The 16410-nt window shown below is 40.5% G+C and overlaps 1 protein-coding gene across 1 annotated transcript in view; it reads right to left on the bottom strand.

Moving 5' to 3' along the window:
- The window catches only part of FGF13 (fibroblast growth factor 13), a 602606-nt gene extending 588425 nt beyond the window's left edge, over positions 1 to 14181 (bottom strand). Inside the window, exon 1 of the mRNA XM_055437998.2 lies at positions 13857 to 14181. The gene's annotated coding sequence lies outside the window, so the exon portion shown is untranslated. The remainder of the gene's footprint in view (positions 1 to 13856) is intronic.
- Positions 14182 to 16410: the final 2229 nt, after the last annotated feature.

Raw genomic sequence — 16410 nt, forward strand, 5'->3', positions numbered from 1 at the left:
CTTTTATAAATATGTATATATAAATAGATAGATAGATCCCTTCTTATTGTGACATTTCAGTTCTATTTTCATGATTGCCCCAAACTGATATAGGTTCCACTCCGAGCCTCATCACCAGCCCTGTGTTATTAAAGAGCAGCTCTCTGGGATTCAGTGTAACTATAAGGTCCAATCATATAAAAGGCTTTCTTCTTTTTCTTTAGAAACCACAGAAGATCCTGAGAAGATAATGACCTAAGCATGAGTTGTTTCTATCCTTAACTCCAGGCTGCCTGGCTCTCCTTAACCAAAAAGCTACCATATATGAGTGAAGCCCTAGGCATTGTGAGAGTCTCAGCAAACTCCTTTGATTGCTGAGCAAAGCTGGATGAAGCTCCAGGAAAGCCTAGTGCAAGGAGACCAGGAAATAGTACCAGACCTATATTCCTGGTCTCCTAGGCCTCCTAGGGCTTCCCTAGTAGCTTAGCTGGTAAAGAATCCTACTGCAATGCAGGAGACCCCGGTTTGATTCCTGGGTCAGGAAGATCCACTGGAGAAGGGATAGCCTACCCACTCCAGTATTCTGGCCTGGAGAATTCCATGGACTGTATAGTCCATGAGGTTGCAAAAAGACAGACATGACTGAGCGACTTTCACTTTCACACCTAGGCCTCCTAGAGGCCAAAAAGGAATGAAGTAAGGAGCAGAGGGGGACTCTGCAAGGAGACCTGGGAAGAGGGCAGCTTTCTTCAGGTACTTAGTTTCTCACTACTTAAGGGCCTCCTAGCCTCTGTGGGACTCTCAGAGATCCCCTTCCACCATGAGCTGACTGCTATGGGTGAATAACTAAATCCTTTATAACCATGTCTGTCCAGCACCCAGTGGCAGGTTGATGAAACAATGCATGTCTAAAGAAATAAACTGATTGGGAGATAGACAGATGCCAACTTGAACAACCACAACAGCTATAACAACAAAAGAAGAACTCATACAGAGATTCAAGTGTAACTAAAAAGTAACTTTCTGGAACTACAAAATGCAATTCCCCAACTACAGTTCAGGGATGAATTGAAGGAGAGGATGATCACTGCTGCGATCCAACAGTCACCTGGAAGAGAAAGTGAAAGAAGAATCGTGGAGCACGAAGTCGAAAATACCAAGACATGGAATCATGAAGGAAAATGAGAGAGTTGTAGATCTTGATGAATAGTCTTCTAGAAGAAGAGGGAAGACACAGAGGAAAAGCAGTAATATTTTAAAAATATAATAGATTTTTCTAAGCATAACAGCTATAAAATTTACATAATGTAAAAGATGCAAAGAATAACTGTTTTGGAAATTAAGAAATACACTCCTGGAACACCACTGGATAAAAAGTGAAATTACAAACTATCTAGAAAGCAATTTAAAAGAACACTTTTTCTAAAATCTACTTGGCATAGTAAATACCTTATTCAGAAAAATAATTATCTTCTTCAATCTCAATATTAATGAACAAAGATGCAAACATAAAGGAACTTAGTATTCATCTCAAGATATGTGGGAAAGAACCAGAAATTAAACAAACAAAAACTAGGAAAAGTCTTTTTAGCAGCAAAAAAAAAAAAGTGGAATTAATGAGATAACCAAAACTTGTTCTTTGAAAAGACATGCAAAACAGGTAACCTTCTTGCAAGCCTCATTAAGGAAAAAGGGAGAATAAATATTGACAACACTGGAATTGGAAAAGTATACATAAAAGATTTAAATAATCATAAATGACACTACATTAAATCTATAGCAGCAAACCTGAAAATTTAGGAAAAAAAGCGTGATTCTTCAGAAGCCAAAATTAACCCAACAAGAAGTGTTAAATAGGTCAATTATCAAAAAGTAGATGGAAAAAGTGATTAAATATCTACCACTGAAAAAGTCATCATAACAGAGTGGTTCATTTATTTCAATTCAATAAAAAAAAAAAAACAAGTAATGTTAATATGATTGGATTTACTCCAGGCCATAAAATAGAAGGAAAGCTCTTTAATTCTTTTTCCCTCAGCTTTATTGAGATATAATTGACAAATAACATTGTGTAAATACTCTGTGTGTGTATATGTGTGTGTGTGAGAGTGAGAGATCACATAGTATTTGTCTTTCTCTATTGTTGTTCGTTATTGTTCAGTTGCTAAGTTGTGTCGTACTCTTTGCGACCCTGTGAACTGCAGCACACCAGACTTCCCTGTCCTACACTATCTCCTGGAGTTTGCTCAAACTTATGTCCATTGAATCAGTGATGCCATCCAACCATGTCATCCTCTGTTGCCCCCTTCTCCTCTTGCCCTCAATCTTTCCCAGCATCAGAGTCTTTTCCAATGAGTTAGCTCTTCCCATCAGGTGGCCAAAGTATTGGAACTTCAGCTTCCTTATCAGTCCTTCCAATGAATATTCAGGGTTGATTTCCTTTAAGATTGACTGGTTTGATGTCTTTGCTCAAGGGACTCTTAAGAATCTTCCAAGCACCACAATTCAAAAGTATCAGTTCTTCAGCACTCAGCCTTCTTTAAGGTCCAACTCTCATATCCGTACATGACTACTGGAAAAACCATAGCTTTAACTATACAGACTTTTGTCGGTAAAGTGATGTCTCTGCTTTTTAATACTCTAAGTTTGTCATAGCCTTTCTTCCAAGGAGTAATTGTCTTTTAATTTCGTGGCCACAGTCACCTTCCACAGTGATTTTGGAGCCCAAGAAAATAAACTCTGCCACCGTTTCCACTTTATCCCCATATATTTGCCATGAAGTGATGGGACCGGATGCCATATCTTTCTTCACCTGACTTATTTCACTTAGTATACTGCCATCAAGGTTCTTCCATCTTGTCACAACCGGGAGGGTTTCCTTCTTTTTATGGCCAAATTATATTCCGTTGTGTGTGTGTGTGTGTGTGTGTGTGTGTGTGTATACACCATATCTTTATCCATTCATCCATTAGTGAACATGTGAGTTATTTCCATATCCTCCCTATTGTGAATGATGCTGGAATGAACATGGGAATGCAGATATCACTTCAAGATAGTAATTTCATCTCCTTCAGGTATATACCCGGAAGTCAAATTGCTAGATCATATGGCAGTTTCTTTTCAATTTTTTTGTGGAACTTCCTTACTGTTTTCTATATTGGCTGTACCAATTTATATTCCTATAACAATGCACCAGAGTTCCCTTTTCTCTATATCCTTACCAACATTAGTAATCTATTGTTTTTTTGATGGTAGTCAATCACACAGATGTGAAGTGACATCTCATTTTGGTTTTGATTTTGATTTCCCTGATGGTTAGTGACTTTGAGCACCTCCTCCTAATACCTGTTGCCCACTTGTATGTCTTCTGTGAAAAAAATGTCCATTCAGGTGTTTTGCTTATTTTTTAATTGGATTGTTTGGTTGTTTTCACTATTGAGTTGTATGAGTTCTTTATAGATTCTGTATATTAATCCCTTATCAGATATATGATTTGGAAATACTTCCCCTCATTCCATAGGTTATCTTTTCATTTTGCTGATTATTTCTTTTGCTATGCAGAAGCTTTTTGGTTTAATATGATTCCACTGGTTAATTTTTGCATTTGTTGCCTACGTTTTTGGTGTCATACCCAAAAAATCATTGCCATAACCAAGGTCTAGGAGATTTCTTGAATATTACAGTTTTAGGTCTTACAATTAAGTCCTTAAACCATTGTGAGTTAATATTTGTGAGTGGTGTAAGATAGAGGTCCAATTTCATTCTTTTGCATATGGGTATCTAGTTTTCCCAATACTGTTTATTGAAGAGACTATCCATTCTCCATTGAATATTCTAGTCTTCTTAGTGGCTTCTCAAGTCTGTTTCCTTGATCATGCAAATGCCATACTGTTTTGATCATTATAGTTTTGTAATATAGTTTGAAATGAACAAGAGTGAGGCCTCCAGCTCTCTTCTAGCTCAAGATTCTCTGCCTATTTATGGCCTTTTGTGGTGCCATAGGAATTTCAGGATTGTTTTTTTTAAATTTCTGTTATAAGTGTCATTAAAATTTTGATAGAGGGTGCAATGAATGGCTTTGTGTACTAGGGACATTTTAGTAATATTCAGTTCAGTTCAGTCACTCAGTCATGTCCGACTCTTTGTTACCCCATGAATCACAGCACGCCAGGCCTCCCTGTCCATCACCAACTCCTGGAGTTCACTCAAACTCATGTCCATCGAGACGGTGATGCCATCCAGACATCTCATTCTCTGTCGTCCCCTTCTCCTCCTGCCCCCAATCCTTCCCAGCATCAGAGTCTTTTCCAGTGAGTCAACTCTTCGCATGAGGTGGCCAAAGTATTGGACTTTCAGCTTTAGCATCAGTCCTTCCAATGAACACCAAGGACTGATCTCCTTTAGAATAGACTGGTTGGATCTCCTTGCAGCCCAAGGGACTCTCAAGAGTCTTCTCCAGCACCACAGTTCAAAAGCATCAATTCTTCGGCACTCAGCTTTCTTCACAGTCCAACTCTCACATCCATACATGATATGGTAATATCTATTTTTTATATATTTAATTATAGTAATTACTATCCATAGTAATATTAACTCCTCTGATTCATGAATGTAGAATATCATTCTATTTATTTTTATCTTTTTGAGTTTCTTTCATCAATGTCTTTTAGCTTTGTAAATAGGTTTTTGGTTAAATTTATTACTAAGTATTTTATTATTTTTGATGCATGGCATTGGAAACCAGATTGGTGGTGTACAGGTGCATAAATGCTGGGCTCATAAGGTGAGCTTAGTGGTGAGTTTAGTGGTGAAGGTTAGTGATAGGAGAAAGGGCCAGATCCAGGCCCACAAGCAGCTGCAGGGGCCCTGGTTATCAGCATACACTTCCATGGCTGTAGGATGTCAACACAGATGTACACATGGCAGTGAAGGCTGCTGATGGGTGTCAGGCCAGCAGTGTGCAAGAGCACAGTTGAAGGGTCTAGCCCTGAGAGCACACACAGTGGCATGGGTCAGCTGTGGGGAGGTCTAGGTTTGTGCCTTGCACTCCTGCAGCTACTGGTTTCTTCAGTGGAGAAAGCTGCTGGGGTCATCTACAGAGTAGGTTAATGGGAACCCCCTTAATTCTTTTCTAGGAACCAAATCCATTCTAAAGGAGATCAATCCTGGGTGTTCATTGGAAGGACTGGTGCTAAAGCTGAAACTCCAATACTTTGGCCACCTCATGCGACGAGTTGACTCACTGGAAAAGACTCTGATGCTGGGAAGGATTGGGGGCAGGAGGAGAAGGGGACGACAGAGAATGAGATGTCTGGATGGCATCAATGACTCGATGGACATGAGTTTGAGTGAACTCCGGGAGTTGATGATGGACTGGTGTGCTGTGATTCATGGGGTCGCAAAGAGTCGGACACGACTGAGCGACTGAACTGAACTGAACTGAATTTAATTAAATACCCAAATCTACAAAGGAGGCTACAAAAGAAATTCATAAACACGTTTTTTAAAATGTAGATGCTGACATTTTGAATACAACACTTGCAAATATAATCCAACAATCTTTCAGTAAAGTTATGGCTACTGAGGGCCATAATTCTTCGCCCCTCCTTGTGTCCAAGAATTTTTTCATGTGATTTTGGAGTTTCTGCCATCAACATGGAATATATTTCCCCACCCTTTAACTTTGTTGTTGTTCAGTCACTCAGTCATGTCCGACTCTTTGCAACCCCATGGACTGTAGCCCACCAGGCTCCTCTGTCTGTGGTACTTCCCAGGCAAGAACACTGGAGTGAGTTGCCATTTCCTTCTCCAGGAGATCTTCCCGACCCAGGGATCAATTCTGCCTTTCCTGCATTAGCAGGTGGATTGTTTACCACTGAGCCACCAGGGAAGCTAAATGGCTTTGAGGGAATAAAATGAGGTCGAAGGGAACCAGTCCCTAGCCTACACTTCAAGAGGCCTTATGCACATCTGCCTCCCTTCTTGTGCTTCTGCAGTCACTTTGAAACAGCTTTGGCTGCCTTCTTGCCCCAGGAGGAGGATAAGAGTCACCTGGGGCAAAGCTGCTCCAGCCACCACTCCCTGAAGCAAAGCAGCCCCATCAGACCAACAGACCTGCAAGCGACAAGCAGAGCCACTTGGCTGAGCCCAGACTAGATTAATCAGACCCCAACTAACCTGAAGAAACCATGAACAGGAAGAAATGATTGTTGTTTTTGAAGCCACTGAAATTTTGGCTGGTTTGTTTCACAGAAATTACTGATATACAGTATTACATTTGGAAATGCAAAGGAGGTTCAGTATCAGAAAATCTATTGACATAATTCACTACATTAGTAAATTAAAAAAGAAAACTGGTTGAATAATGGTATCAAGAAAGGCTTCAAAGTCAACTGATAAAATTCAGCTGCACTCCTAATACATTTCTAAGTGAAACAGGATTAGAAGGAAATTTCTTAAAATAATGCAGATTGTTTACCAAAAATGGATACCAAATATTATCTCAAATGGCAAAACACTGACCTCTTCAAATAAAATTTAGAAGTCGACAAGAATGCTTCTTATCCTCATTACTATTCAACATTGCCTTGGGGATTCTAGCTTATAAAAAAGACCAAAAAAAGAGAGAAAGAACTAACAAATATCAGAAAAGACATCTATTTCTTTGTCTGCTAGTGGTATATTTGTACAGCTACCCAAACAAAACACTCTAATAAAATCTGTGAGACTTATTTAGAGAATATGGTATGGTAAAGAATACAAGGTTACTATACAAAACAGATAGCATTTCTCTATTCAAGCAATCAACACCAAGATATGAAAATGGGAAAAATTATATTTGTGATAATGAAAAAACCTATAAAACAAGAAAAACATCAGGCCAGTAGGAAGAAAATTACAATAGCTGACTGAAGGACATAAAAAAAATTTGGAAAAAGGGAATGAATTAAAGAATTATAAGATTTTGTATCATAAAATGTCAATTTTCACAAAACCAATGTTCTTTTTAAAATTCCAATTTAGATTCCCAACATGATTTTTCAAGGAAAAGAGAGGGAATTTATTTTTGCAGATGGTCCCCCATTTATGATGTTTCAACTTATGAGTTATTGATCATACAATGGTGCAAAAGTAATATATATTCACTGGAAATCATAATTTAAATTTTGAATTTTGCTCTTTTCCCGGGCTAGAACTATGTGGTCCCATACTCTCTAGTGATGCTGGGCACCAGCCCCCACTGCAGCTCCCAGTCAATCAGATGATCACAAGCATGAATAATCCATATGCTTACAGCCATTCTGTACTCATACAGCCATTCTGTTGTTCACTTTCCCTACAGTATTCAATAAATTACATTAGATATCAAACTTGTGTGTGTGCTCAGTCGCTCAGTCAACCCTTTGTGGCCCCCTGGACTGTAGCCCACCAGGTTCCTCTATTTCCCAGGCAAGAATACTGGAGTGGGTTGCCATTTCCTACTCCGGGGGATCTTCTGGACCCAGGGATCAAATCCCCATCTCCTGAAGCTCCTGCATTGGCAGGCAGATTATTTACCATTGAGCCATTTGGGAAGCCCTTAGATATTCCACAGTTTATTATAAAATAAGTTTTGTGTTAGAGGATTTTGTCCAACTATAAGCTAATGTAAGTATTCTGAACATGTTTAAGGTAGACTGGGTTATGATACTCTGCAGGGTTAGGCATATTAAATGCATTTTCAACAGGGTATTTTCAACTTACAATGGAGTTATCAGGATATAACCCCATTGTGCAGCTCCTTGCCCATGGACAATCAAGAGGGGAGGGTCGCCTCTTTCCTTTTGTTGAATCAACATTCCAGGTTCCTTTTTAATTTTTGAAATTTGCTCAGTCGTGTCTGACTCTTTGCGACCCCATGGACTATACAGTCCATGGAATTCTCCAGGCCAGAATATTGGAGTGGGTAGCCTTTTCCTTCTCAGGGGATCTTCCCAACCCAGGGATTGAACCCAGGTCTTCTGCATTGCAGGTGGATTCTTTACTAGCTGAGCCACAAAGGAATTTTGCCTACAAAGGTCCATCTAGTCAAAGCTATGGTTTTTCCAGTAGTCATGTATAAGTGTGAGAGTGGGACCATAAAGAAATCACCGAAGAATTGATGCTTTTGAACTGTGGTGTTGGAGAAGACTCTTGAGAGTCCCTTGGACTGGAAGGAGATCAAATCAGTCAATCCTAAAGGAGATCAGTCCTGAATATTCACTGGAAGGACTGATGCTGATGCTGAAGCTACAATACTTTGGCCACTTGATGCGAAGAACTGACTCATTGGAAAAGCCCCTGATGCTGGGAAAGATTGAAGGCAGGAAGAGAAGGGGTCGACAGCGGATGAGATAGTTGAATGGCATCACTGAATCGATGGACATGAGGTTGAGCAAGCTCCAGGAGTTGGTGATGGACAGGGAAGCCTGGCATGCTACAGTCCATGGGGTCACAAAGAGTCTGACACGACTGAGCTACTGAACTGAACTGAACTGAACTGAACCCCATCATAGAGTTTCCCAGGTGGCGCTAGTGGTAAATAACCCACCTGCAAATGCAAGTAGACATAAGAGACATAAGTTCAATCCTCAGATCGGGAAGATCCACTGGTAGGAAATGGCAACCCATTCCAGTACTCTTGCCTGGAGAATCCCATGGACAGAAGAGCCTGGTAGGTTGCAATCCATAGGCTCCCACAGTCGGACATGACTGAAGCAACTTAGCAACCCCATCATAAGTTGAGGAAGATGTGTATACATAGCCTCAATATTTATATGGAAAAATAAAAACCTTAGAATAGCCATGAGAAATAAGAATAATGAGAGAAAAATATTTTAACCACATATCAGATATACCTTAATGTCACCATAATGAAGTCAAAACATGGTAGTGGCATAGGAATAATAGGCAGTTAGAACAGAGGAACAAAGTAGAGAATAAAGAATTAAGTCCCATACATAAGCATTTAATACATGACAAAAGTATTATTTCATTTTAGTGGAAAAAGATGGATTGTTAATGAACAATAGAGATGGAACTAGCTATTAATTTGGAAGAATAAACCGTTAGATTTTGGGACTTCCCTGGTGGTCCAGTGGCTATGACTCCCTGCTCTCAATGCAGGGGACCTGTGTTCGATCCCTGGTTGGGGAACTACATCCCACATATCACAACTTAAAAAAAAGGATCCCACATGCTGCAACTAAGACCTGGCACAGCCAAATAAATGAAACTAAACATTTGAAAAAAAATTGAACTTCTATTTTATACCAAAAATCAATAGTTTCCAGGTAAGGACATATTTAAATATAAAAACAGTAAAAGTCTTGCAAGAAAATCTAGGAAAATATATGTGCAACCTAGGAGCAGGAAAACTCTCTTAACCAGTCCTTAAAACTCAGAAGTTATAAAAGAAATTTAACTATATATATATATATTTTTCAAAAATTTGGCACAAGGCCCAATAAGTAAAATCAATAAAACAAGAAGCTGGACACAAAGCTGCACACAGGTAATAGATGAGGGGCTTATAGCAATAACATAGGAGGAGCTTTTAGAAGCTGACAAGGAGAAACAATCCATTCAAAAATAAGCAAACGATATGAAGAGCCACTAAGAAGCAAATCCAAATGGCCAACAATTTTTTCAAAAGATACTCAGACTCATGAGTAGCCACAGAAACTCAAGTTAAAATAACAATGAGATGATCTTTTTCGTACAACTGTTAAAAAAAGCAGAAAGATCAACCATTGATGGGATTGCCTGAAAGGTACACTCATACCTTACTGATGGAATTGTGTACTTGGTACATGCTGTTTAGAAAGCAACATGGTGACTTTAATGAAATTTAAAACAATATGTATGCACTTTTTAACCTAGCTATTCCATTCCTGGGAATCTGTCCCAGAGTAAGAAAAAAAAGTGCAGGTTAAGGGTCTGGTCTGAGATCAAATCAGTCAATCCTAATTGAAATCAATGCTGAACGTTCTTTGGAAGAACTGATGCTAAAGCTGAAACTCCAATACTTTGGCCACCTGATGCGAAGAGCTGACTCATTAGAAAAGACCCTGATGCTGGGAAAGATTGAAAGCAGGAAGAGAAGGGGATGACAGAGGATGAGATGTTTGGATGGCATCACTGACTCAATGGACATGAGTTTGAATAAGCTCTGGGAGATGGTGAAGGACGGGGAAGCCTGGTGTGCTGTAGTCCATGGGGTCACAAGGAGTCAGACACAACTGAGTGACTGAATAACAAAGTAAAAGGGCATATATAGGAAGGCTGCAATGTTGCTTTCGTGTGACCAAAAGAAAAAAAAAAAAGGAAGCAAAGTGAATGTCAACTAAAAGTCGAATAGATACAGAAATTATTCTCCATCACAAAATTCTGTGCAACCATTAAAAAGGATGAAGTCTAAGAACTGCAGCTGACTTGTAGGTTTTGTTGAATGAGAATAATATTAATAATGCTAATAATAAGCACTCATATAAAGCTCTATTTTAAGTGCTTTATGTATTTTAACTCCATGAATACTCATAATAACCCTAAGAGGTAAGTACTATTATTATCCTCATTTTCCAGATGAGGAAACTGAAGACCAGAAAACCTAAAGTCACACGGCTAGTAAATGGCAAGAAGAATAAGATGCAGGAATGTTTAAGTAACATGATATAACTTTTGTAAAGTAATCTATAACAAAAATGTGTTTATGTGTACATATGCATGTTTTATATAATTACATGAGAATAGAAATATAGAAGGATACTTACAAGGCTAGTAATGTGGGTTATGTATTTTTACATTTTTTTACACAATTACATATTAATATGTGTTTAGGTAAACTCCAAATAATTAAAGAGCCACAGAATTTCAACAATGGCTGATTTTAGAGGAGCTGCAGTTGCTACACCAGGTGAAGGACAGAAGGGAAGTATACCCCCAGTGAAGTCCCCGCAGATCTCCATCACCCAATGTCTCCTGCCCCTCCTCTTCTCGTCCCTCCCTTATGGCAGAACTACTGTATTTAGAAATGCCAGGTGCTTTTTCATGCTACCTAAGCCAAGAGACTTCCTGGAACCCAGTCATCATTGTGCTCTGAGATTTTCCAACCCCAGAAGTCTTCTCAGATCCCCTTCTGGCGCATACATCTCAGATTTTGGGCATAGAGACAGAAAGGATCTGCCTCACACTCACATTTCTGAGGGAAAATAAAGCTTTATCCTTGGGTTGGTTTCTTGCCTTGCTTCATCTACTGCACAGTGATTTAACTTGACGATGTCCACTGACTCTGCACACTCAGGCTCAAGGTGTTCACATGGACAAACGGACACAGATCCTTTCTCCTAAGGAGTGTGGGTTCTTGAGGAAAGATATACGTTTGTATTAGGCACTCAGTAAACGTCTGTTGAATGAGAGAAATGATGATGTACAGGAATGATTCAAATAGAAGGTAAAGAGTGAAGTATTAAATTATGATCCATAAACAAAATGCTTTAGGATTTGGAGTGGAGAAGCATGAAAGCTTTGAGAAATGGTTTTATAAAGAGATGACATTTGAGCTAGATGTAATGTCTCTGGGAAAGCGTGCCTGCATCAGACCCTCTGAGGCTCCTGAGCACTCCAGGCCTGCTGAATCAGAATCCTCAGAAGTGAGTTTTAGGACTTGGTATTTTAAAGATGCCCTCGGAGTCCTTCTTACACACAGTGAAGCCCAGACCATGAGAAATAGGGCAGATTTGGGTGTGCAGAGATGTAAGGAAGGATGCATCAGTCCAAGGCACTAGTTAAATGCCTAGGCATGGAAGTAAAATGAAGGGTGGACAATTCAATTTGACTGGGGGTGGATGTGAAGAGGAAAAACGAGGAATCAGATGGGAAAGGTGGGTTAGGGCAAGAACATGGAGGGTCTGGGGAATGCCAAATGAAATATGAACTTTTTCCTGAAGGCAACAGAAAATCATTAAGAGATGTGAGACAAAGAAACAAAAGCAGGGCAACCTTGACTTTCAAAGAGCCTCCAAAATCTGGCTATGCATCAGAACAATCAGGATGGCTTGCTAAAAAGTCCAGGTTCTGGGACTCTTCTCCCAGACCTTTTGAATCCAAATTTCCAGAGATGCAGCCCAGAAACTATATTTTTAAGCAATCTTTCCAGGTGATTCCTGGGCAGCCAACCTGGCATTGGTTCATGAAATAGAGTATGAGAATCATCGCTTTACTGACAAATGCATTCCTGAAAAGTTGTTTGTTCATGGCGATTTTCTTAGCGGAGTCATTTGTTCAAAGTACTAGACAAGTGTGCTATTTAGAGGCAACATCCAGCAAATCGCCTTCTCTAGAGTGTTTCAATAAAACGAATACCCGATTTGAATGCAAAACCCCTGACGACTTTCGATGAAATGTGACAATACATTTGGGTGGTGAGACCAGCATCTGGCATCAATGATGCCATATGGTTATACAAATTCAACATGGGGAAAATACTTCAAAACATTCTAGTTTCATCTGGCTTTGAAGCAACATGAATAAACCTTAAAGTATTATTGAAAAGGAGAAAGTACTAGTAAGATGTGATGTCAATAGAACCGTGGCTTCAAAATGGAAATATCCACCATGTATCCATGTTGAGGTCACAGGGCAAGCTGAGGCAACAATCTAGGTACTGACTAGGTGGTCACTCAACCTAATTCATGCCCCTTTAAGGATCAGACAAGATGACTTCCAAGATGTTTCCTCTAGGTTTAAGGTGGGATTTTTGGCCGTGCCATGTGACTTGTGGGATCCTGGTTCCCTGACCAAGGATTGAACCTGGGCCTTTGGCAGTAAAAGCACAGAGTCCTAACCACTGGACTGCCAGGGAATTCCCTAGGTTTAAGATTTCAAGTTTATGATATTTAGACACTCATCTACCCAAAAATGGGTAAAAGGGGGAAAAAAAGTAGGGATATAATGTTCAAGTGTCCGTCCGTAATCCGTTCTTCTACAAAATGTACACAGATGATTCTGAGTCAAAAGATTTGTCTCCGCCAGTCATGTAATATTTTAAGATTGTAGTTTTCATTTAAAGTAAGCATATCTCTTACTAAAGTGTCTCTTCGTTTTCATGAAAACACCTTGGTTTGGCAAGCTGGAGTGTTGGCATAGTACTTTGCATAGTGAATGCTCAAAAGTTAACCTTGAGCAAGAAATTGTTAGTGCTTAACCTTCCAACCGCCAAGGCAACTTCTTTTTCTCTCAGAGGTCTCCTAAATTCATCCTCAGAATTTTCCAACTCCCCTCAACTCCAACTCCTTCCCCAAGGCCTGTAGCTATAAACAAGCTGGAAATCAGAGATGTGTCCTGACTGGGGTTTTGCAGGGAGGAAAGGGAATCCAAGCAAGTCTTTTGTGCACTTGGGGTGGATTCCCTCTGTCACAGGGCCTGCCTGAGCCACAGGAATCCCTGCTCTAGGCAGCTCTGTGTCACTCTCTGTCACTGTACCAGCAGAAAAGACAAACACAGATAACCAGTGCCCTGGGCCAAGTTCAAATTCTCAGCATTAGTAACAGGACAGAAAGCACAAGGCAACTTTTAAAAAAGGCAACTCTAAGTTGATAAGTCAAGAAAGGGTTAAATCTAACATTTGAGCTGCTTTCCTGCTGGCTAATATCTTGGCTTTTGGGCAGAAGGTGACAAAGAAAGGAAAGAATTGCCAAACATTACCGTGATTGGGAGCATGGACTCAGACTTTTATTCCTAAGGTACATCCTGCCCTGACATTTGCCTCCCTGGCCCAGGCGGAGGAAAACTGGGCCAAGGTTACCCAAGAGGACCACAATTCCAGTAGCATTTCCCCCAAAGACTTCGGTTTCACCTACCTTAGAAGTGGAGATGCAATGGGCCCAGTGGTGAGGAAGAAGCTGGATCCCACCATGGACCAAACTCTTAAAGGGACCTGCTGTTATGAGTGCCAACGGTCATGTGCTCCCACGGGGGAGGAAGCTTCTTGATCATATCATCACCATGCAGGTCTGAGATTTCCAAGAGTCTGCATCTGAGCCAAAGCACCCCCAGCTCCCTAAGCCCCTCGTGGGTTCAAGGGCTCCGGACAGAACAGGCAAATCATCCAAAGTGGTAGCAGGGGTCAGAGGACCCCGTGCGGTGCATAGCAGACTGTTGTGAGGAGTGGTAAGTCACAGGGTCTATACTGCAGCTATTTTTAGTGAAACCAAATTCCTTCCCCAAGTTCTCTTGCTTCCAACTTGTTCTAAGTGTAGGAGACCAGCTGTGGTCAGATCATCTTACTGGACCAAGGCTCTGTCAAGGCGAAGGAAACAGACCTGGGAGGTGGAGCCAAGAGCTGGCGACTGTGGGAGCTCTGGCTCCTTCTCACCGTCTCAGGCATCTCCGGAGGGAGTGGGCATTCCCCTCCAACCTGGAAGAAACATGAGCAGTAGATGACATCAGCGGGAAAAACTGAGAAGTTGGCAGTCCTTCCTCTCTCCTCCGATTCCTACAAACACTCTCTCACATACACACACATAAACACGCACTCGCATTCTCAAATGCATGGCAGTTCCTGCAGGCTAAACCCTGATCTTGGTCTGGACTTGTTAGAAGGGTCTAGAAAAGAATGCCATCATCCAAGAGCCAGGCCAGGGGTGAAAGTATGAGGGCTGGTGTCTAGTCACTTTGCAGCTGTCATTCATTGTTCTCAGAGGGAGTTCTAATGGGAAAGATTTATTTTGGATCCAAACCTTGGCCAAGGTGTTAATTCAGAGGAAGACAGATCCTGAGTGTGCTAACTGCATTTCCCAGATCCATCTAGGTGTTTTACAAACTGTGCGCTGTGACCCATTATACAGTAGTAAAAACTATTTACCAGGCTGTGATCAGTATTTAAGAATGAAAAGAAATAAACAGAGTAGAATAGGAATTTAGACTAGGATATCATAGAACACATTCCACATAGTAAAGGGGAATATTGTTCTGTGAAACTTGCTTCTTCTATGGATATATGTACTCAATCACTCCATAAAATTATTTCTTACTGCTGGTCATCATAAAATTTGTTTGAAGAACAGTGAGCTACATGATTTGGTAGAAAAGAGCATGAAGAAAAGCCCTTGGGCAACTCCAAATTTCATAAATATTACTATTAATACTACTATAACCACTATTCTGGGGGGAGTCATGTGTCAGGCACCATTCCACTTCATGTTCATCATCTTATCTTCCCTACCACAATCTTCTGACGTAAATTTATCCGATTTTCCAGAAACAGCAGCAAAGCTCTGTATCAAGCTCAAACAGCAAGTAAATGGAAGAGTCAGGGTATAAACCTAGGTCTACCTATCTCTGAAATTTGTGTTTTTAACCACTTTAGACCACTCCCTTCTTTAATTGGTCAATACATGATTAAATTCATTGTGTGTGTACTAATTCGCTTCAGTTGTGTCCAACTCTTTGCGACCCTATGAACCGTAGCTGGCCAGGCTCTTCTGTCCATGGGATTCTCCAGGCAAGAATACTGGAGTGGGTTGCCATTCCCTTCTCCAGGGGATCATCCCCACCCAGGGATCAAACCCAGGTCTCTTATGTCTCCTGCATTGGTAAGTGAGTTCTTTACCACTAGCGCCACCTGGGTTAAACACATATGAAAAGCTTAGATGTGCTGGTGGGTTAAATAAAATAAGATGAAAATATTTAGAAAAATTATTTCACATTCCCAAAAGCTTCTGGTAAACTCTTACTAGAAAAGAGGGCTTAATTTTGAATTAGAATTCATTGTCTATTAGACTCAGAACACTTCACCTCACACCCAGCTTCCAGACATCTGAAAAATCAGCTGGAACATTATGACTTCCAGGCACTAGATTTTCACGGTCTTACCCCTCTAGTTGCTTCCACTCTATTTCACAGAGAAATCTTGTAGCAGGCTGCATTTGGTGTTCATCTTTTTATAGTTTGAGCTAAATCAGTTCAACCACTTCTGAGCTGATGAGGGAGAAAAAAAACATACTTCTTCCACTTCCAAAATAAGCTCCTCTTTTGGGCACACGGAAAGCTCAGAAAAGGCTGAAACTTAAAACTTCCCACTTCACATATGGGTACTTTTAGGCCCTCATTACTTTTAAATATACTTTCAAAATTCCTAGTGATTTGCTCATTTTGCAGGCTCCGATGTTCTGTTGTCATTTTTGTAATTCCCACAGCCCACACCCTACATGCTGATTCCTTGTGTTATAGACCAGAGGTATTGGCCTCCACAAGTGCTGGTAAAAGTGGTGCGGCTGAATAGGGGCATAAGTACCAAATATAGCCTAGTGCAGGTTAAGTGAAAAATGCCCCAAAGGGCAAGCCTTCCTTTTGTTTCCTGTCTGCTTTCATGGGCCCAAACAATGCCACTTGGCTGCTGGCTTCAGAAGGGAA

Source organism: Moschus berezovskii, chromosome X, assembly GCF_049115385.1.
Source record: "Moschus berezovskii isolate FMDL1 chromosome X, NW_MosBer_1.0, whole genome shotgun sequence".
In the NCBI taxonomy this organism is placed as follows: domain Eukaryota; kingdom Metazoa; phylum Chordata; class Mammalia; order Artiodactyla; family Moschidae; genus Moschus; species Moschus berezovskii.